Source organism: Thermobia domestica, chromosome 15 (assembly GCF_964235325.1).
Source record: "Thermobia domestica chromosome 15, izTheDome1.hap1.1, whole genome shotgun sequence".
NCBI classification, from domain to species: Eukaryota; Metazoa; Arthropoda; class Insecta; order Zygentoma; family Lepismatidae; genus Thermobia; species Thermobia domestica.
The window spans coordinates 175,883,197-175,908,468 of NC_137468.1; positions in this window are offsets into that span (position 1 = coordinate 175,883,197).

Below are 25,272 nucleotides of genomic sequence, written 5' to 3' on the forward strand. Positions count from 1 at the left end.
TAAGCTTAAAGAAGTCCGGTCAGTAAATTTCTTAAATTGGGAAACTCTCGCCCATCGGGAAAATCCCGTCATTACTCAAAATGTAAAACAATAACGGGAAAATCCTGTTATTGCTTTGCATGTAAAATTTAAAGGTCAACATATCATAATCAGTACGCTAAAACTGAGGTATTAAATTACAAATTTAGTACGTACATATCATTGAAAGTCTAATCTAAGCTAATGTTGGAAGCTACATAGGCAATCGATAAATTTTGCCAATTTCTATCAATATATTTAAGTAACGTTGACTTCTTTATAAAACAACAGGCATTCAGGCATGCAGAAATATACAATTTGGTTTCGTTTCCTATGTTCAGGCTTAACATTCTTATGTAATACCGAGGTTATCAAGGAGAAGACTTTTGCTTAAAGTTACATCCGAACCGCTACTTTGTTTACGCATGAAAGAAGGGTTGTGGTTCGACCGAGAATTGAACATTTGACACCTTGATTAAAAGGTAAAAAGGAAATAAAACTAATGCAGATGGTTTGATGAGGGAAAACGTCACCATGAAGTTCACACAATTCGCATTTTTCGTTCTTTTTATTTTTTGGTTTAAACCAGTTGTTTATTAAAAAAAAAAAAAACAGCTGGTGTAAACCAGCCAACCCTAAAAGTAAATACTTATTTTAAAAAAAATACACAAATAACTAGCAAAATTCTACGTAGTATTTTTCAAAATATTCCATACCCTCTTTTTGGAACAAAATACAATTAAAATAAAACATAAGAAAAATACTTAGATTTGTATGATACACTTAAAGGCTGCACATCTAGAGCTTTTGGTTTTGTATATTCTTGAAATTCTACAGTTTTATATAACCACCATCACGGTTTACTCAGTCCTCAAGTTTTCTAAATTTTTAACAAGAGGGATTCAACATATGAAGGGTGTGAGGCAAGAACATGGTAACCCACAATTTTACTATTTTAAGAAATTAGAGATTTTCTGCTGCACAATCCATTTTGAAAGTCGGAAAGCTAATTTTTCACATAAGACTATACATGAAGGATTAAACGAAGCGGTATGCGTTGCTGTCTATCTGGTGCTGCATAACTCAGCAATTGAAAATATGGTAGTTATCATGTTCTTGGCTTACACCCTTCATATTATTATGAAACTCTCCTCACCCCACCACCACCCACCACCACTCCCAAAAGAGGACTACGGAATATATTTAACTTAAGATAAATACAACTGCACAACAAACATGACTGAGTGGAGCTTTTGCACTTCTATCGGGAAGTCCGGGATTCAACTCAGCATTCGACCATTCTGACAAAGCTTTAATTCATTCCATCTGTGAAGTAGAAATAGTGCGTGTACTGTGAGTTGGCCGACTTCCTTTCTTATTGTTTTTAAATCGTAATTATTACTAATTACCAGCAGTGACGGTTTTGCGAAGGTTAGGGGGGTGGTCTTTCAGACTGAAGCCTGTTTCCCAAAATTACTTAATGTCTAAAACAAACGAAATATCTATTAGTCATACGTTCACTCATAAACTTTAAGCTCCGGTCAAATAAAAATTACGAATGTTTAGGAAAACTAAACAGTAGTAAGAAAAACCTTTCCCAAAATACTTTTCTAAATCCGCCACTGATTCTCAGTATAAAATGATCTTCAATGAGGTTGTATCCGGAAGATTATCGCTAAATATATGAACGAAACTAAATATTAGTTATGCCTGTACTCATAAACTTCAAGCTCCTCCCAAATAAAATTAGAACATTTTAGAAAACGAAACAATCACAGAAATCCCTCCCAAAGTACTTTTCTAAATCCGCTACTGATTATTTGTATAAATTAGTATTCAAGGTTGTATCCGGAAACATATTGCTAAATCGTTGCACAGCTACAGTATAACAGAAATGTGGAAGTACGGTTTGACGGATATATTGAAAAACGTAAGTTTAACTTTTGCGCTAGAAGCTAGAGTACTAAGCTCTTAGAAATGAAACACGGATGACAAACTGAAATGATCCCGAGAAGGAAAAAATGTCTATAATTCAAAAGTTAAAATAAAGTTAAATAGCCTCTAAAATTGCCCTCAAATACTACATTCTTCACGTTAGCTTTAATTCGTAAAACATGTGCTCCATCCATCTTGTTGGTGAATTTTAAAGCGAAATATGGCATTTAGGTCATGGAATTCTTATCTAACTATAGAATATACTATAAGAAAGCTATGTAGATAGAAAAATCATGAAAATGAAAAAAGCCAAAATTTCCAAAATTCTCGTTTTTTCCCCAAAAAAGCCGGTTTTTTATGTGAAAAGAACCATCGATTCGAAAAAGCCGGCTTTTTTGCATCTGTAGGTGAGGAGTAATCGATTTTAGGTGATCATTAACTTCCTCTCCCTAGATGTGTAGGGAGCTGGCGCAGGTACGTTTTGGCAATTGTTGATAAACAGCACGTAAAAATAAAAATTGTCTAAGTTGTCTAAATGGACGAGCCGGCCCTGCTACTAAGAGAGGGTTCAAATATATGTCACAATTATTATATGATGATGCCTATATCTTGGAATCTCTAAATGTTTGAAACATGAAATTTGAAGGTTGGAGTTTTCGTTTATTTTTTATTTTTTAAATCTTAAAGTTTTCTAGTATTTGATCTAGCAAATAAGAACAAGATTCGATATAGAATTAGTAAATCGTACGTTGTAATTATTACAATGAGATGTCCATATGTCGGAATTTTTGCAGGTTAGTAACATGATATTCGGTTTTTAGACTTCCAATTTAAAATAATTAAGACATGTTTATGTGTTCTTTTTAATATTTGTTGTCGAAAGGAAGAAAAATGGGAGAGGGTCGTTGACTAAGCTGCCCATAGGAGGTATTCAAATTTTGACAAGATTTCATACTCATACAAGTCATATAGGAACGCAAAATATTCCTATCCTATAGGAATCCTATACAGTAAAAGCTCTTTATTCGCGGGGTATATGTTCCATAAATATGCCGCAAATACAAAAACCGTGAATACGGAATGGTAATTTATATGGGAATTTGCTGTAATTGAAGTTTTTGGCCATATTGATTAATTATTATCTTCAGGCTTAGGCAATGGTTTGAAGAATTTTGTAATTTTTTCTTGCTTGCCAGTTTTTAAAAAGTTCCTTCAATTCAGACTGATATTCAGCAGTGGCATTAGCAATTTGCCTCTTAAAAGTAAGACTTAGTTTCATGGATCAATTTTCATAAAGAAATCACAAAGCTCATTTGCCATTCTTAAACCTATACTAAGATTTTTCAAATTAAATGTCACATTTCCAGTGCTTATTGAAGCCTCTTCTTCAATGGGCTGTGAATTTAACATTTCCTCCAAGTCGGTTTCAGTCAAATCTTCATCTTGCGATTCAAGCAATTCCTAAATGTCACTTGGTTCTATCTGTTCGAACTCATCTCGTCCTATTCCATTCAAAATTTCGGCTATCTTTGCAGTCAAAGTTTGAATTTGCACACATTCTTGGTCATTTTCCGCAGTCAGAGTAGGCCACAGTTTTTTCCAGCATGACTTCAATGTGTGTGGCTTCAGTTCTTCCAATGATTCTTTTATGTTTATGATGCATTTTGCTATGTCAAATTTCTTCCAGCATTCCATAACATTCATATCAGGATTACATTCCATATTATCCAATAAGATTTTGAAGGTTCGTCTAGTGTAATAGAGCAAAGTCGTCGTGTTGGGAGGTAAAAATGTCACTTTTGTATTTGGATGCGTAGTTTCAAGTTCGCGAGGATGACCTGGTGCATTGTCCAAAACTAGAACTGCTTTAAAGTCTAAATTATGTTTTTTTTAAAAATAAGTTTCAATTTCAGAAACAAAACAATTCCGGAACCAGTCACAAAAAAATAGCGCTTGTAACCCAAAACTTCCGCTTTCTTAATTATTAGAACGCCAAAACACTAGCAGGTCGTTCTTGTTTTGATTTTTTAAAGCCCGAGGATTTAACGATCTGTAAAGCATCAGTGGTTTAATGACACAATCTCCAGATGCATTAGAACATAGCAGCAATGTAACTCTATCCTTTGCTGCCTTAAATCCAGGAGCAGACTTTTTGCTTTTAGAAGTGAATGTTTTGTTTGGCATTCTCTTCCAAAACAGTGCAGTTTCGTCTGCATTAAATACTTGCTCAGGTTTGTATCCTCTATCAGCTACTAAGTTTGCAAATTCTTTTGGATATCGTTCTGCTGCGGCAGTGTCTGCAGATGCAGCTTCTCAAACAATTTTAATGTTATGCAATGATTGTCTCACCTTAAATTTATTAAACCAACCTTCCGATGCTTGAAATCCTCCATCTGTACATTCACCACTACAACTACCATCAGGTTCTTTAAAATGAGCGTAAAGACGCTTTGCCTTCTCCCGGACCATTGGACCACTCAGGGGCACCCTTTTTTGGTTGTGGTTTCGATTCATAATAACAACGCCACTTCCATTTTTTCTATTGCTGGATCACGAACAATTTTCGCTGACAGTGAAGTTGAAGCTACAGACGACCTTATTTTATCTTGGAATTTTTCATCGATCGTACAGTTGATTCGTTGACATTGAATGAGCGTGATATGGATGCAAACGACTCTCCAATTCGTAAACGATCTAGCATTTCTATTTTCACTTTAAGCGGTAACACAGATTTTTTTTTCGTGTCGAAACTCGTTTCTCATTTTTTTTTAGTTGACATTACTGTATAAATTAGGAAGACAGCGGTAGAGACGTGTTACTCGATCACAATTTTTGTAACGAATGGAAAGACGAAACAATAAAACACGCAAAGCGGCTCTTACCAAAGGACGGAACGTCTAATAATGTGGCGGCATTTTAAAAAAATATATTCATTGAGTAATAAAGTTGCTTTCATTCTGTTTGTTTAGATTCTCAAAAACACCGATCGCGGCGAAGGCGGCTTATGTCAAAGTCCGAACCAATACAGCGGCGATATTTAACAACATACTTTAGGCAAAGTTGTAATAAGGTCTATTTTACATTTTATTAGTCCCTTTGACGGCGTTTACAAAGGATGTTGGGTTGGATACCTATTGGAATCCTTTTTATTATTATGTATATACGTACTGATTAGATCCGCGAATAAAGAAATCTTTAGCCGCAAATATAGGAATTGGGTCGCATTTTTTAATCCGCGAATAGTGAAAACGCGAATGAAGGAAGCGCGAATAAAGAGCTTTTACTGTATGTCTTTCTCTTTACGTTATCAAAACTGGAGTCCCACGCCATTAATCACAGGAACTGTTCCTACAATTGTACTTTAAACTAATGGAGACTAGGTCTCTATGGGGGTAGAGTTTGCTATTATATAACGTTATGTTACAACACATGCTTGTGATGGGAGTCTAAACAAATTCATATATGGATCCGTCATGTACAGTACATAATCAGTTAATGCAACTCAAATTTGCTTTCGACGGTTAATTGAATTATATAAAGCAACGCTCAACAGTAGTTGCAACCTTTAGAGTTTAGATAGCGACCTAATCAACGAAACAATACTGATTACAGAATATTGAAAAGTTCTGGAAAACATGTTAAAGATACCTATGGTAAGAGAATAGTATTATGGAAGGGAAAAAGGTTTACAAAAAAGTTAAGTATTGTAAAACAGAACGGAAACTATAAGCTTGCAGAGTGTGTGTAGAAGTAAAGTAAAGAGGAAAGAATAAGATCGTGAATAGTGAAACACGAAAAAAAATGTATTGCAAGATTGCATCATTGGAAATAAGACGAAATAGAAAAGAAAATATGGATGGGGAAATGGAAAATGTGAATAAAAGCATCCTCAATGTGAAAATTTCATTTTAGGTAGAGAGAAGGATTTGAAGAGAAGGGAACAAAGACGTTGACACAAAGCCATAGAAACGATATTAAATTGAGAACTGTGAAGTTGATATAGGGCAGCTGGGCAGGATGCTTCGCTGCTATTGCTGTTTTTCTTTAGACTGGAACCAACTTTTCTTTCATTCAAATGGTCCAACAATCGCATTGACAGTGCTGAATAGACTATACACTTATCCAAATGTCACTCCCGCGGGCACGGTGGCTCAGTGGTAGAGTGTTCACTTTAGGTACGTGGGGTTCCTGGTTGGATCCCAGCTCGCACCAAGACGGGTTTGTGGTAAATAAACACCGTGTTCATGAGTTCTCTCGGGACTCTCCCGTTTCTTCCCACTTTCTTCATTGCACCATTGAATTCATTTCTCATGATCACCGTTTCCTTTAACCTAGCCGTCATAATCATGGGATGTAAAAATGAAATATTTCATTTTTCCAAAAGCACTCTCCTACTTTAAATAGCAGTCAATTGGAAATGACTGATCTAAGTGAATGAACATAACATGTGATAATGTTGCGTGTGTACCACATGAAGGAACTTGATTTTTATGGCGTGATATTTTTTTCAATAAAATTTAAAATCCATATGTTATTAGATCTCAACCTTTTGCCGTATGAGTACAGTGATTAGAGTAGAGATGGAATATTTTCTTGGGACGCTTAATTGATTGCTGAAAGCAGTTTGTCGCGGTCTATTACCATTTCACTTCACAGAGATCGTAATTAAACAGTTCCAGTTTGAATACAGAGTAAAAGGATAATACACAACCCTATACCTAGAATGCTATTGTATTGACCTTATTCCTAGAATGCTGCTAACGCTCTCGCTTTCGGTGCGAGCAGTCTCGGCTTCGATTCCCGGTGGGGTCACTCAGTGGAAAAAGTGTAACAAGCTTTTTTAGGCCAGCCACCCTGAATGAGGTTTTCCTGGGTTTTCCTCATTCACACTAGGCAAATGCCGGGGTGGTACCTAACTTACAGGTCCCAGGCCGCTTCCTTCCTTCCCCAATCCTTTCTTCCTTCCCTTTCCCCGGATTGTGTGCTCGCCGAGGGACGTCATCCCTCAAATGTTGACGGGCTAAATGGTCTTAAATGCCGACAGCCCAGAAATCTAAATTCTAAAATCCTAGAATGCTATTGTATTGACTCTATTCCTAGAGTGCTACTATATTGACCCTTTTCATAGAGTGCTATTGTATTGACCCTATTCCTAGAATGCTATTGTATTGACTCTATTCCTAGAGTGCTACTATATTGACCCTTTTCATAGAGTGCTACTGTATTGACCCTATTCCTATAATGCTATTGTATTTACCCTATTCCTAGAGTGCTATTGTATTGACCCTATTCCTAGAGTGCTACTATATTGACCCTTTTCATAGAGTGCTACTGTATTGACCCTATTCCTATAATGCTATTGTATTTACCCTATTCCTAGAATGCTATTGTATTGACTCTATTCCTAGAGTGCTACTATATTGACCCTTTTCATAGAGTGCTATTGTATTGACCCTATTCTTAGAATGCTATTGTATTGACCCTATTCCTAGAATGCTATTGTATTGACCCTATTCCTAGAGTGCTACTGTATTGTCCCTATTCATAGAGTGCTACTGTATTGACCCTATTCCTATAATGTTATTGTATTTACCCTATTCCTAGAATGCTATTGTATTGACCCTATTCCTACAATGCTAAGTCGATTAAAAAGAAACCGGTTCTCGTTAACTCTTATCGTTTTTGCTCTCTGTAGATCAATATTGAAACCTGAAGTTGTAGTGCATTTCTATTATTTCCGGATATAGAATAGAGTTAAGGGAGGAGATAAAATATATTCTTCGGACGCTTAGTCGATTGATGGAAACCGCTTCTAGCTAACCATTATCGTTCTTGCTCTATAGTGATCAACGTTAAAACCAGAAATGGTTGATTTCTATAGCTTCCGATTTGAATATCGTCTTCATCAAAGGACTTGATTCTTAACTTTTAACCCTCTATATTCGGGCAGAAATTAATAGTAACCCATCAAATACTTAGTGAGATTTTCGTCTCTCGGACGGGCGAATGAACCTACACATGCACAGAGTAATCATATTATTGATATAAGGGAACTTTGTTTAGAATTAGGAATTATATTTTTGGGCTTTCGGTATCTGTGACCATGTTAGCCCGTCACAAATATGAATTGAGAAAGAAAGAAGCAGCCTGGGATCATTATCTCAGGTCCCGTTCGAGGTTTTGCCTGGTGTGAATAAGAAAAAGCCTTGGAAACATCTCACTCAGAAGGACTGCTGTGAAAAAGCTGTTACGTCTTTTCGACCAAGTGTCCCTACTGAGAATCGAGCTCTAGATACAAAGTGCAAACTCACTTGGTTCTACAGCTTTCAATACGGTTTAATATAGAAATGCTCCACCATAACTTTCCAAAAAAAAAAAAAATGTTTGATATTTTATTTAATATGGTGTTTTTATTTCTTGAGAATTCCCAATCATTTCTATCACTTGATGTTTCAATGGGTCAATCATAAGGTAAATTCCTTTACCCGATTTTAATTGAAATACTGCATATTTTCTGAAAATTTCGTTAAAAAGTCATTTTTAAAAGAAATAACTCATAATAGTGTATGATTTGTTCAAGACCACACAGCTTACTCTTGTTCGTAGGTTTCCTTAAGAAATGTCCCTCGACTTGACATAAAATTTTCCCTTTTTAAACAAATTTTCACTAGTCAATGAGTGCCCGATTTTAGGACAAAAGTTGTGTTATAACATCAATTTAGCTAGCCAATCACATTTATTTAATTCGTTTGCTTTTTGCTTCTGCTTTTAAAATCTTTTTCTTATTTTTTTAAATCAAAAAATGACACTCAAATACGCCCAGCTAAAAATGGGTGCAAATTAAGCTACTTTGAACACACACAACTCACACTATTGCTATTGTATGGATTAATATCTGAAGAACAAAGAAAAATTTCAATATTTATATTGATCAATCAGTCAGTGCGAGAATTACCACGGAGTTTCACGTTTTATCCAAAAAAATTCACTTTTATTCTTTTTTGGTAAATTTACCTATGGTTTTTTGTAGGTTAGGAAAATTTCCCTCAAATTACGGACACTGGTTTGGAATTAAAATGAATGAGACGGAAGGGAGATGACTGGTTTGTATACACAGTAGGTGTGTAGTATCACTAGTATATAAGCTATTCATATTATTGTGGAGCTAGTTAAAAATCAATATATTACAGACATAATTCATAAAGAAATAATACAGAGCGACTGCACCTCGCGTTCAATGTGCAAAATAGGTCAAAATATGACCTGATACCGAGAACGGTTTTCACACATCGAATAACGGTTGTAGAGCAATATATTGTACTTCTTACAATTGTCACTTGCGTTTATGTGACATGGAAAATTCACTTCTATATTTACTAAAACAACATTCGATTTTTTTTTTTTTTTTTTTTTTGGTTACTGTATAGCAGATAAACACCAGCATTAACTTCTGAATTAAAGGGAGTATTATTGTTTGCATTTAAAATACAGCTGAAATCTGTACGTAAAACCTATTATTTCTCCCTGTAGCTCTCTTTTATAAACAAAACAATAGCTACAAACTCTTTGAACAGAAATCCCCAATGTGTCGCTGAGAATTATCCTTATAGATATTTCGAATACATATGTATAATAATATGATGAGCACAATAAAATAGTTTTTTTCTTCATTCATTCTCTTATGAATTTTCTATGTATATTTCAGATAGAAACATTAAAATAGATTATATAAAAGATTAGCAAAAAGCTTTTAACGAAACATCACAAAATCCGAAGTTTTGTTTAAATAGAGAAAAAAATTGAAAAATACTTTCTTTTTTTATCGTATTAGTTACTATTATTCTTGCAATTTGTTCAGAAAGAAATGAGTATACTATTGTGATCCGAGATATAAAAGCGGATATGGTTACATATAATGGATTCATGAGAAGCATATGTCTTTTTTTTTCAAATGGAAAATAAATGAAATGTTTTTAAAAAGTATTATCTTTTAGTTTAATTCCATATATTATGTCTCTGAAAGTAATTTAATATCTGTAGAATCAAATTTAGGTGTCTCAGTTTCGAGAATAGTTTTCGAGAGCTGTAACAAGTTAAAAATTGGCTGAACTTCTGACGCAAGTTTCGTCTGTTTTAAATGAAACTAAGTCACATGTTTTCAGTTTAACGTCTCACGTTTTCAACCCGTTAGGCCAGGGTTTCTCAACCCGGGAGTCGCGACTCTTAGGAGGATCGCAAGAGGGTTTCATGGGGGTCACGAAGATACGGAAGAGATACATATAGTTACAATCTAATACCGAAAAATATTTTGAATTTTGTTCTGATAGGCATATTTTTAATTTTTATATTTTATATATACTGTTAAGAACAACAAAAATACGTTTACTAAACATTTTTAACAGGTACAGAATTGCTTAAAGAATCAATTTAAATGAAATATGTACGATAGAAAACTAATGAGAACTGCATATTGAAATACCAGAAAAATACAAATGCAACATAACCTGCATATTGAAATACAATTAAAATTGAAAGCTAATGAGATGCCTGAGCATGGCGTGATTTCACTAGTGCGGCACTGTCTGGTTCAATTTCTTGACGTATATTATCAAGTCCTCTAAAATACTCAATAACTTTTTTTAAAAAAAGCTTTCCAAGTTTTTTAAAACCAAAATTAGAAATCACTTTATTTTTTTTATCATATGACCCAAAATTAAGGTAGTTACGAAGTTATAAAAAAATTTCCAAACGGCCTCCATTTTGAAACAATGTGACGCATCGGATTCGATATTTGTAATATGAAGGAATTAACCAAATTTGGTTTTAATCCGTTCGCTTTTAGGGAAATTACTGTAACCATTATATACAAGAAATAGATCCTACCATTACAGAAATAAATGGATATCGTGAGATCTCCGAATAGGTATATTAAAAATCCCATACAAGCTTATTACAAACCAGCAATTATAAGGGGATAGCTGGCAAGAGGAAGTGATAAAATACGGGTCGTGATAGGAATTAAGTTGAGAACCACTGCGTTAGGGTAAGGGAGACTGATAAAGCAAGTGAATGATTATGGAAGAATTGATGGAATGAGAAAGTGAGGATCGAACTAAGGACATAACCTCCAGAGGTAAGCGCTGTACAACTGAGCCACCGAGCTCTCTTCGTCTGTTTAAAACTTTGAATGCGCCAGATAAGATTAAGTTAAATTTGGTTTTGTTATATTCTTCTACATAGAGTACACTTATTTTTAATCTACACGCAGGGGTTATCAACCTTTCAGACGCTGCGGACCACATTAAGAATTTCAGTGACTCACGCAAGCCAGTAAGCTATTAGAATTAGGATTAGGAATAAGATTTTTGGGCTTTCGGCAGTTATGGCCATTTTACCTTGTCTCGAATGAGGGATGAGGTTCTTTAGGCGATCATAATGCCTGCGAAATTGGGAAGGAAGGAAGCGCCTGGACTATTATGTTAGGTTCCATCCCGGCATTTGCCTCGTGTGAATGAGGAAAATCCAGGAAAACTTCACCCAGGACGACTGGGCTGAAAAATTTGTTATACTTTTTTTTTAGACCGAATGTCGCCACCTGGAATCCCATCATAGACCGTTTGAGCTACTACGCTACACGAGGCTACCACTAAGCTATTGTGGTAGAACTATTTTTAATCGAGTTTCATGAGGCACAATGTTTTAGTGGTAGGATGTTCACCTAGTGTGAGATGTACTAGTTCGATATTGGGCCATCTGAATCTACTCTGAGAAAATCTGTTATCCGGACAGCAATATGTTGTACAGTAAAAGTATACAGAATCCTTATGTTTACTACGGAAATTAGTACGGAGCATACGTTAAACATATGCTACATACTTTTCCCGCTTAGATGTTACATCATGCAGTTGCTGGATGCATGACATCTTAACAGTCTTCCGATATTACATACATATGCCTATGTTTGATACGTTAGCTATATGTTACATACGTCCATCTGTATGTAATAACCGCCTATATACATTTATTTCGTTCGTACGGAAAGTATGTTCATTCCGATTACTTGTACGGAAAATATGTGTAAAATATACTTTTTCAGTTATACGTTTGCTGTACGTTAAGTCCAAAAACTACAAGATTTACACGTATAACCTACTTTTTTACATACGCCAAATACGTTTTGTTCTCAGCGTATAATTGATGGCGCTGTATTGTGCTTTTTCCTCGTTTTTTTATTTCCTCCCATTTCACATTCTACCAATTCTTTCACTACAATCATCTTTCTCCTTTACTCTCAAGTTAAAATAAAAGATTTCATTTTCATTTCTTCTTTCAATCTGGTTTCATGCTTAGTGTTTAATTTTTGAAAAGGGCACCTTCCACGGCAAGCAGCTCTATGAACCATTTGTGTCCTGCGGCCCTCACGTTAAACGCCCCTGGTCTACAGTATATAGACAAATGGTTAACGACCATGCAGTGGTAATTCCGGGTTGATTTCCAGTGAGAAGTTTGCCTCTGGTTTAAGTGAGTTTTGCGTTCCTGTGCAATACCAAGTCCATGAAAAGTGGTACTGTATATCTATTAACATGAGTTCTAAGTTGTCTAGTGTAGATGGCGGGTGTACAATAAGAGGGCAAAATAAAGAGAAGCATTGTATCCTATAAAATGAATTCAAATAATACGTGCTCCTGCGACTTCGGAGTTCTAACACCATGTGTTCTGACCATACTCTCTCAGGACCCTACACTACTCACAAGATTACGATACAATTTTCTCGTGTAGGCATAAATGGCAAAATGTATATTCGTTCATAGATAGGGGTGCCCACAGTGGGGAGCTATAACGCAAACTGCGTCATTGAAATATTTGGGGGGGTTAAAATCTATATAAATATGTTTGAGGGGGTGTAAAAATTAATCGAAAAAAAGATTTTTTCATTCAAGAACGCCTACGGATAGACAATTGGGGGTGCGTCATGCACATAACGGGGGGCGCCACTGCCATAGATAAAGTTTGCTAAAGGACTGAGAGAATATAGAGTCCGCCAGAAAAATATATACAATCTTTGTCATCCTGTATCAGGGGCGTCATTTCAGACTTCGCTTGGGGGAGGGGGGAAAAAGCACTTCCGACATAAGATTTTCACGTTTTGTACTAGTATATTAGTAGACAATCGATTAAAGTATATGTATTCCTCAGACTCTTGAGGGGGGCAATTTCCCCCTCCTGCCGCCCCCTAAATGACACCCCTGTCCTCTATCAGGATACAGGATACTGCCATTGACAATTGTTCTGAGTTGTACGATGTTTTTTCGCCCAACAGATGTCGGTATTGTTTTCAGTTAAAATTATGTTGTAGAGTTGTAGTACAGGTTTTCGCTCAACAGATGTCGGTACTGTCAGCACGGTTAGTGAGATAAAATAATGGCGGGGATACGTTTGGCGTGCGAGCAGCGTAAGAATGTTTTAAAGTGTTTTATCAAATTTGGGAATGCCATCGAAGTACAGCGTCAGTGGAGAGGGCAGTTTGGTACTGAACTACCAACCCGCCTAACAATTAAACGCATTTGTGATAAGTTTGAGGTGCATGGAACGATTTGCAATATTCACAAAACAAGATCGGGAAGAATGCCTACAGCAACAAGTCCTGCCTGAGAGTACCGACATCTGTTGACCTAAAAATCGTACTACAACATAAATTTTAACTTATAACAATTGACAATACTGATATCTGTTGGGTGAAAGAATCATACTGAAATTTCAGAACAATAACAATGACAGTATCCTGATACAGGAAGACAAAGTGTATACAATTTTCTGGCGGACTCTGTACATAGGCCTATATATATATATATATATATATATATATATATATATATATATATATATATATATATATATATATATAGATAGATAGATAGATAGATAGATAGATAGATAGGTAGATAGATATACAGTAGCGTATTTAAGGGGAGCTTCCGGGCTTAAGCCCCCCCCCGAAATCTTACTATAGTAAAGTATATGAAATATCTTGCAGAATTTACACATTTTCAGCAAAGCCCCCCCGAAAGTTAGCAAAGCCCCTCCCGAAACAAAATCGTAAATACGCCACTGTATATATATATATATATCCTAGTATTCTTAATCTCCTCTTCTGTTTCATATAGAAAATGCAGCAGTATTCAAAAAGAAGACTGCAAAACTAAAGCGTATTCTAAAATGACGCAGAGAAGCAAGCAAACTTCATTAGAAAGAAGAAATGAAGTTTGTAAGTTTCCTAGCAAGGACCTTCCTTGTTTTCTAGTTTTAGGTTTAAGTTTGCGTCAAAGTCGTTAGAGGTGCTAGTTGTTACGTAAAACTGTTAACGATTGAAGTGGCAAAGACGAAGGTAAAGCATGCGTATTCACGGTTCATATTTCGTAGTTCGTAATATAGGGAAATTTCGTAAGTAAATTTAGCAAAAAGGGAAAAAAGAAATTTTGTCGATAAAACGTGAAAATCTAGGGAATTCCTCGCGCAGACAAGTTGACCAATATAAATGTTTAAACTTTCCTTTGTTCTTCAAAAATAAATCAATTTAATAAGAATAGTGCGTGTGTGTTTTCAAAGTAGCATAATTTGTACTCATTTTGGCTGCGTGTATTTGAGTGTACATTTTTTGTTAAAAAATGAAAGGAAAAGTAAAAAATAGTAGCAAAAAAAAGCAAATGTGGTTGGCACTTTCTTTAATGTAGCTAAATTAAACTTGTTACGTAATTTCTTTCATAGTTGGAAATTTGATAAGAAAAGGGAAAATTTTGTCAGTCAAAGGAAATTCTAGTAAGGAAACTTATGAGCACTGTTTGTATTGTGAAATGAAATTTTGCACGAAATGAGTCTGTCGCAACATTGCAGAAAATTCAATGCAGAATATTTTCGTACAAAATTCAAGAAACAAGCAAAACATAGAAAGTGTAGATTTGAGGCAATGCATCTGTAGTGCAGTGGCGTAGATAACCGGAAATACGTTGAAAACTAATTGGCAAGAACTGGATTATCGGTTGGACGTCTGCCATGTTAACCACAGTACTTATATCCAACTTTTTTAATATCTACAAATACTTATAACCTATTTTTCTTCTTTGCGACCAATTTTGCTTTTGTACGAGGTGCGACGAAAAACCGGATTGTAGCTGTATTACTAAAAGTGATTAATATAATGTATATTGTTTTTTGCAAGGATAAATTACCATACCTCTCCTATGTAGTATAGTGAACTGGACTCACCCGGCTCAGCCATTCGCGAGATAAGTAACAAAGAGTGAACACCTGTGTGAGTGCGTTGGCGGAAAATGAGCGTGAAAGTAGAACAGAATAAACATCAAGCTTCCCGTGATACTTTAAAAATCTGCCACTGAAACATTTCAAATGCTGAAGGAAGCTTATTATGAAGCCTGATTGTCAAGGACACAAGTGTTGAGTGGTTCAAAAGATTTTTGAAGGGTAGGGAGACCTGTGATGATGATGAACGAACAGCCCGCCCGCGTTCTTTGATAGTCGTGGGATAGTAATGATTGATTGGGTTCCTGATGAACAAACTGTAAATCAACGTTACTACCTTCAAATTTTGTGAAAGCTTCACGAAAATGTTAGGGAAAAAAATAAGGTCTAAGTTGTGAGAAATTGGCTTGATCTTGCATCAGGACAATGTACCCGCTCACAAGACCCTACACGTACAGCAATTTTTGACTCAAATAATATTGCAGTGTTAGAACACCTGCCGTATTGGACTGATTCGACACCTTATGATTTTTCTTTTGTTACCGAAAATCAAATCTGAACTGAAAGGAACACATTTCACCTCCGTCAACCCGTAACTTCCCAGCGTGTCCATATGGACACGCAAATAAGGATAACTTTTTATGCCTGGGAGTTTTTGTGTGTGGAATTTTGTGACACGGCTCACAGTGAACACATTACAACAATAACAACAAAAATTTCGTTATTTTCACATTTACTACGATCATATGGAACAAACGTAACTGAAAATATTATAAAATCAGGAAAAAAATTAGTTCGGGCAGTTATGGGTTAATAAGGTTAGAAAAAGGATGGAAAACATACTAAAGATCTTTACAGAACATGATTTCCAAGGATGCTACATACAGGGCCGGATTTAGCATTTTGGCGCCCCTAGGCCCAATAATTTTTTCCGACCCCTAGTCTGGTTACTTTCCTAAAAACCTTTATTAAAAATTGTATCAGGCCTATATGTTAATTGCTTAAACACCACTCCACGATGCAATTTTATCATTGCAAGTTTTTTGAGGAATTTACTTGGTTCTGGGCTTAACAAAATACCGTTAATGTATTAACAAAAGATTGGTGAATAACTTTGGTTTTGTTCAATTTAGCCATTTGAGCAAATAAATAAATAAAAAAATTCTGTAATACATTATAAAATTGTTTTAATCTCAGAAACACAGCTTACATGAAGTATTTTCATAACGTGACACAAAAACTGTCTTTTAAAGTAAAACTAGAATTTTTTTCTCTCGGCCGTGCGCCCCCTGGGAGCTTGCGCTCATAGGCCCGGGCCTACCGGGCCCATTGGGAAATCCGGCCCTGGCTACATACAGTGACAACAGCAAATAAAGAAGTCTGTTGAAGCAGAGAGGGACTACTTTCAAGGTGACACTACCGACAAGAACCAATCTAATGTAAGTGCTCTGAGTTATTACTTTAGTCTGTTTTGTTTTCGCACCTCATATGTCGTCTCAGTAAAATAATAATAATAATAATAATAATAATAATAATAATAATAATAATAATAATAATAATAATAATAATAATAATAATAATAATAATAATAATAATAAAGATGCTTTACTTTTGCACCATTCTCTTAGAATAACCTTGTATCTCTAGAGTTATCTTCTAAAATGCTTTGATTAAGGAAAACACAATACGAAGTACTCTACACTTACGTTACAAAAATTGACATTAAAGAAAGAAAAGGAACTTTGTTTAGTTTGTTTTAGGAAAATAAAGATTGCGTAAGAGTAACTCATTAATTTCAACAATGACTGAACACGTTATGAAATTTCCCTATTTATAACATCTAAAATAAAGAAAGAAAAAAACTTGTATTTTTCGTAAACTTTACTGGCGCATGGTATAAAAGTGAGGCTATTAATTCACGTGGGACAAATTATTCGAGGGGAATTGACATTATTGGAAGGAGAAGAGTTTTTGAAACTTTAGACGAGTTGATAATTGGGCCATTTATCTTAGGGTCTGCTCAGCATCAGCTTCTTCTTGGTTCTGATGATCACAGATGGCAGGCAATTAACTTATGAGAAACGAACAAAAGTTTTAAAAATGACAAGAGTTTTAATAAACAACACTACTTTGCTTTATTTCCTTTTAAGATAGATGTTCTTTGAGAACGTAGCGAATATGTTAGGAAGATCTACATGTTTACAATTTCCTTGAGTGCAACAAAATCTTGCGAATATTAGTAGTATTTAATATTTGCTATTGTACACAACGATGTGTAGTCACTCACAAGAATGCAAAATCATAAATTGTGATGTAGTTCAATTTCCTTATGAAAAAACGGTAAATCTAACATGAAAATAAATAAAGTTGAGTTTGTTTGCGTGTCTATCTGTTTGTCGGCCTGGGGACGAGACGATTGGACCGAGAGTTACTAAATTCTGGTCACGGGAAGCTTGGTCCAGGCCCCAGACCAAAACGAAGCGCTTTTCTCAAAATTCGAACCAGGGGGTCTCAGAGGGGGCGTTTACCGGGACATGTAAAAGTAGTAGAAAATGACCTATATATTTTTTTTCTTTGTTGTTCAGTTTGTTTACATAGATATTTTATCTGACCCACGCGAAAAATGGCTATTTCAGCAAGTGAAAATATATTTTCATACTTTTTTCTTCAGAAATAAGAAAGTATCATAAACTCTTTCAGCTCGCTGCTTCCATCTGATAGGAAAGAATTGTTCTCGGTAAGGAGTTCTCTACACTGACCGTTAACTGTACATAGCTTATAGCTTACTATATATATATCTATCTATCTATCTATATCTATCTATCTATCTATCTATCTATCTATATATATATATATATATATATATATATATATATATATATATATATATATATATATATCGTCGGTTGGCTGATATAACGACGTATCTCATTTTTTAACATAAATTTAGTTATTGGTCTCTGAGTATATATATATATGGGTACTCTACAACATCTGACGAAGTGGCGTAACTCAAAACGCAAAAACACAGGAGTTACAGCACTTTAAAGTTCTGACGTATCTCCGATTTGAGCAATGTTCCGCCAGACGTAATGCCCTATCTCATGTTACGTCTCCTTGTCAGGCAGAGAAAATTTAAATTAAGTTTCAATTTAGGCGTATCTCATAGCATTGTGCCAGTAAAAGAAAGGAATACATCAATCGTAGCGTTTCAAGTCTAATAATAATAGTTCCGGTAGGAGAAGAAATGCTTTATTTTCTCTTTGTCGGCAAGAAGAAATAATATTAATCTGGCTTTGGTATAGGAGTATATCATAGCATAGCGGTGGTAACATAAAGGAATATATCAATCGTGTCGCTTGAGGACTAACGATTGTTCTCATATACAAAAAGAGCTGTATTTTTTACTACATTTTTTCTTTCTGTTTTCAACTTTGAGTACACATATATCCTATCACATTCTTGATTTTGCGGTTGCTGTTTGCATCGTTAAGATGGATGACTTGGTGAAGTGGGAAGCAGTGAAAGCGTCGTTATTTCTGAGGAACTACCACCAATAGGAAGAGAAAAGGTCACACAACTTGGTGCAGAAGTTAAATTTTACTGGCCACAGGAAAGAAAATGGTATAAAGGGACAGTTATTGAAACAACACTCGAATCTGTATTACCTGATGAAGATGTACCTCTTTTTGTGATTGCAAACAAATTGGAGCGAAGCTGCTGACAAGTCTAACAACGATAGTTTCTCTGATGAGTCAATAGGTGATCCTGATTACAATCTTAGATCGCGTAACCGTAATGTCTGCGAAAGTCGCAACTGCAAGGACCATGTATTTTCAAGTTGTAGCAGTTGCGAAATACTGTATTACTTTTGCTGGGATCATTTCATTAATGATACAAACTGTAAACATCACACTACCAAGCATGGTGTGTTATTTAGAAAGGAAAATAAATTTGGCAATACAAACAAACGTTTTTCAAATGCAAATACCAATACATGCGTTACAGAAACAACAGCTTCACCTGAACAGTTTCAAATAGACGGTTCTCTCGCGGCTACTGTTCGAGGTTCGAAGAAGGAACGAAGCCAAAAGCTACGGAAAGAAGGACACGAATATGTCAGTTCGACTGCAGGAAAAGTTGTTCCACACAGAAAAATACTAAAACCTTCGTGCTCGGGTTGTACATTGAAAGGAAGAAAATGTTATTTGTTAAAAGATAACCAAGAAACCAGAGAAAATATTTTGAATGCATATTACAACACCGGAAATCTGCAGGCTCAAAGAGAATATATAAGCCGACATGTAGAAATTGTCGAAAGTTTGGAAAGAACTACAAAGAATAAAAGATCTCAACGTACAAAAATCATGTTTTACTATCTCTCAGTAAAAGGTAAAAGAATAAAAGTTTGCACAAAGATGTTTTTGAACACACTTGGTATAAGTGAGCGCGTTGTTCGAACAACGATTAAGAATCTTCAAGAAACCGGTGTTTTCGAAGGCGAGAAGAAAAGAGGAAGATACGAACATTTGAAAGAAGAGGACAAGAAGAAACGAAACGCAATAAAGAATCACATAAATCGATCTCCGAGAGTGGAGTCCCATTATTGCAAAAATGACTCATGCAAAGAGTATCTGCATCCTGACCTAACGATTCAGATGTGGGAAATGTACAACGGCGAGGAACAGCGTCACTGCGCACGTACATAAGAGTTTGAAAGGAAATGAACCTTGCATTTCGGAGTCCCAGAAAGGACCAATGCGGTCTTTGCAAGACCTATTTTGAAAGTACTATGGAGGAAAACGAAGGCCTTCAAAATATTTTTAACATGTACGTGGCGCAGAAAACTGAAGTAAGAAAACTCAAAGATGAAAATAAGAAAAGTAATTTCTGTGTAGCTGCTGTCTTTGATTTACAGCAATTAATTTCACTGGCAATTTCTGATCATTCATCCTTGTTCTCCAAACGACGCCTGTCAAATTACAATTTAACAATTTATAATTTACGTACAAAAGAATGTCATTGCTTTTTAAGGCACGAGGGTATCAATCAGTGGGCGTGGAGCATGCAAGATACCGACTTGTCTTTATCGCTATCTCGTTATTCTTGATCAACAGAAGGAAAGCACAGTTCACCTCTACTCCGACAGTTGCATTGGTCAAAATAAGGATAGAATAGTGCTTGCTGCACTAGTGTATGCAATCTTAAAATCTACAAATTTGTCTGAAATTGTGTTGCGATTTTTTGAACCACACCATGGACAGAACGAGGGTGACTCTGCACATAGTGCTATAGAGCAAGCAATAAAACGAAGTGGGGAAGTGTTCGTCCCTGCCCAACTAGTACCAATCATACACTTCGCACGACGCAAAAATCCCTATATTGTTCACACATTAGAAACTAAATACTTTCTGGATTTCAGAGCCATAGCTGAAGAAATGCGTCTTTTCAGTATTAAAAAGACGGATGATACAAAGCTCACATGGAAGGACATTCGTGAACTAAAATATGTTAGAAGTTCGCTTAATGTAATTTATTTGAAAACAAGTCATTTGCAAGAAGATTACAAACAAATTTCTCTGAAACGTTTTGACATTCAGCATTTAGCTTCAAGAGAGCTGCAACCACGTAACCTTACACCAATAAGAATTTCAAAGGAAAAATACGATGACCTGCTTTCATTATGTTCTTTTTTTGTAATCTGTTAGGTTTACATTGTATAATAATCATATTTTATTTTTGCAATGAATAATTAATTGTAATGTTTGAGTGTAGAATAAAAATAAAGTGTATAACCATACAAAATGAAACTAGAGGTTATCCATTAAATCCAAAATGGAAACAAAGCATTTATTTCTTTATATTATTATTGATATAATATATTTCTTTATATTATTATTATTATTATTATTATTATTATTATTATTATTATTATTATTATTATTATTATTATTATTATTATTATTATTACTACGAGCTTCACTCTCACTTCCATTTCCTCCGTTGTTACTCTTCTTGGCAGGATGATAAATTACTTGACAAATTCGACCACACTCTTAGAAGAGGACTGGAATCCATTCTAAACTGTTCTTTGAAAGACAGTTCATGGTTACAAACTTCCTTACCAGTTGAGAATTGAGGCCTTGCGATTCGTTGAGCCATTGATATCACCATATCTTCTTTCCTCGCATCATTCTATGGCACATGAGAACTAATTGGATCTCTTCTTCAACAGGAGGTTGACTTAGACTCGATTCGAGATGTACAAGTATGCATCGATAAATGTACTAGTCTGGTTGGAATGGATGCCCCACCTAACGACAAAAGACATTTCCAGTCTGTTTGGGATGAACCTATAGTCAAGCTTCGTTTATCTTCACTCCTATCATCAACTAATAACCCAGACAAAGCCAGGCTGTTAGCTGTCCCCTCCTCCAAAAACGGAGCATGGCTTCAAGCCCCACCTTCTCACACACTCGGCCAACACCTTTCTAATGACAGCTTTCGTATTGCTACAACTCTGCGCTTAGGTGCTAAGTGAGCCTCACTTTTGTCCTGCTTGCAACGCATATGTTGATAATAAAGGATTACATGGTCTTTCATGTAAAAAAAAAAAAAAAAAAAGTGCGGGAAGACAATCTCGACATCATATCGTAAACGACATATTTTAACGACATTATATATAGAAAAACTGTTAGATAAAGAAAGAAAAAAACAATTGTGAACGATCAAAAAAAACTTAGGTAAATTTCTTATTATTGATAATGTATATATTTTTTCTTGCTATTAAAGTCTCTGATTAAAGTTTTCCGTTAACTTTCCTGAACAAATACATGCATATTTGATTTTCAAATTACATATGCTTGTACGTATCTCATATTTATCGAATTCGAATGTAATAATTACGGGCAGGCACAGTGACGTATTTCTGAAAATTATAAAATTACGGAAATCCAAATGTAGGTAGAACAATGAAAAACACGATGGATACAAGACCTATTATTATTTATTTTTCTTGGTACAAAATATAATTCTTATTGATTACGATCTATTTAAGTTACAGCTTCTCAGCGAGATACACCAACCGACGATATATATATATATATATATATATATATATATATATATATATATATATATGGTAATTGGAAGATATAAAAGAAAAACACAGAAGGTGAAAAGGGTTAGAAAAAGAAAAGAAAAGAAAAAATGATATGAGAAAACAGCAAATTCTGCATAGTTACAAAAGGAAAGCTTCTAATAATTTGTCAGGAGGTAATGTACGTAAAATGGAAGCCGCATTGCCTCGTGTGCTGCCGTGTGCACCAGCGATTTTTAAACGAGAGTTCACTTAAATGCGTTCAACATTAAACTTTGAAGTTTAAACGTGGTTTCAGGACTTATGTTGCACCATTGAAACTCAAAATTCAGTACATCTCATTTACGTAAATTTCTGTCAATTTGTAAAATCGACTCTGAGTGGTTGTCTTTTGTCTCTAATCTTCGTTTAACAAAGTAACAAATGAAGAAAGCATACCGCGTACCAGTCTTTTTGACTTTCGAGATTGTGTGCATAAAGTTGTGAATAGTCTAATTTCAGTGATTGTAATTTTGAAGGAAAAAGTAATGAAACCACGAGCAAAAAGTTTCTCCGAACACGAGAAATGTATTGTAATTTAATTAATGGAACCAGTTAAGAATGCTCCAAGAGCATTGCCACAACGAACATAAAAAGAATGAAGAGATGGAGCGGGAAGGATAACTGTCATTGCTCCTGGATGTAAAACTAAACCATTTTATCCGCACCTTCTCTTTCTCACAAAAATTAGCAAATTATCATCTCTCTATGAATTACAGTTCTCGAGATATGGCTCCTTAAATATCTAGAAATTGGTCAGTTTTGGCCAGTATCATGGGAACCGTAAGTCATAGAGAGATTATATTAGTGTTAATCAATCCCTAATAGAATGCTAAACATTTTCGTACCGATATTAATAGATGCCACTATATAATTGGCCAGTAACAAAACCAGGGGCCAGTTGGACAGTGGCCAGCGGTTACTATTTGGTACTATAGTATTTACCATCCTCTTAGGTATTGATCAACATTAATATAATCTCTATACAGCTTATGGTTCCCGAGCTATGGTTCCTTAAATATCTAGAAATTGGTCATTTTTGGCCAATATCATGGGAACGGTAAGTCATAGAGAGATAATATTAATGTTAATCAATCCCTAATAGAATGCTAAATATTTTCGTACCGATATTAATAAATGGCCACTATATAATTGGGCAGTGACCAAACCGGTGGCCAGTTGGACAGTGGCCACCGGTTACCATTAGGTACCGATACTAAAATATTTACCATCCTCTCAGATATTGATCAACACCAATATTGACTCTCTATGACTTCCGGTTCCGGTTCTCTTTAAATTTCTGGAAATCGGTAATTTTTTTTTATTTTTTATTTTTTTTTACCAATATCTCGGGAACGGCAAGGTCACCAATATTTCGGTGACGCGAAAAATTTAATCACTTTTTGTGATAGTTTTTAATACTCTATCGAATGCAAGGTTCAAAATGGAACAAATCGCAAAATAACAGACAAACAGACACACAGACATAGAAAATTCAGTAACAAACTTTTTAAGTTCTTTGAAAATACAGACATTATTGAATGTAAACGGACTGATGGGGACGGAAGGTTCCAGTTGCATAAGAAGCACAAAATAATTAGCAAACAATTTAAAGGCGAAACACAATTGTTTCTTTTTGTTGGGAAACTTAGCATGACCCTCTCGGGAGAGTAATACTCCCGGAAGTACGTTTCTTTTCGCGCGCTACTCTAACCAGCTGTTTTAAGTTGGTCAAAATTTATATCATGGAGGTCAAGGTGGAACTAAACGAGTAGTAAAACTTATAATACTTCTAATACGAGTAGTAATACTTCTAACCTATTCTTACTACTACTACTACTTATCTCCACAAAAGTAAATAAATCACTTTTTCTATTATTATTATCTTATTGTAATGAAAAAGTGTTATAAAAATTTTAAAAAAGATTTTTAAAAAATCCTTGGACACACCCATCTAGTAGTTCTTTATATTTTCTTCTTTTCTTACATCCTCTGCGGGATGCAATCGCTCCTTCTGGTGATGTAGAAAGAGTAAGGCTGGATGACGTGAAAGTGTCAGCAGGTGAAATCCCAGAGAATATTTTTTCCCCATCTTTCATGGTACCAGTGTTATGCCATCTGGTCTTTTGCTGTCAGATCTGTTACAACGCGGAGGTTCACGAACAGGTGGAATTTCTGCTAATGTAAGTGTTCTCCAGTTAATGTCATTCACGTTAGAATGTCTCACACGTCTTCCGAAACTACTTATGCAAGAGAGACCAGGGATGCAAATAGTTTTTAATATCACTACCGGTACTATTTATTTCAAATGTAAGTAAATAATTTCTATTGTGCGATGTGGGCTAGTAGCTTTTTTCTTGGGCTAGTAAAATTTCGTTGCTTATTTGCATCCCTGATGTAGACCTTTCTGGTTGACTGATGCACCATATTTAGAGCAGTTGCGTGATTGATGCGCCATATATGTCTACCCCTACATGAAGCGCAACTGCAATACGAAAACTTTCATTTGAAAGGTATAGTCATAGGTTGCATGAAGGTAATATCTGTAACTAGGCACCTGAAACTGCAGATGAGAAAGCGAAAAGCCTGGCCTTGTTTCCTTGCCTATATGCTTCTCGTAAAACTGATTGATGCAACTTGATGATCGGTGATGATTTGGTGTAGATCCAAACTGATTGTGAAATTCTGCCAGTTATTTTAGGAGGACGTAAACCAACTAGGTTAGACCAGCCAAATATGCAGTCTTGGACATGAAATTCTACGTGAGGCTCATTCAATTGGTTGAGGAGTATCTCAATGGCATTCCGGGATGCATAGAATGACTCTAAAAATGTGGAACACCCTAAATCGACAGCCCGACGAATACCAAGACCTCCAGAAACAATGGAAAGGAGGCCTGTACCCGTGTTACTATTTAGACTACA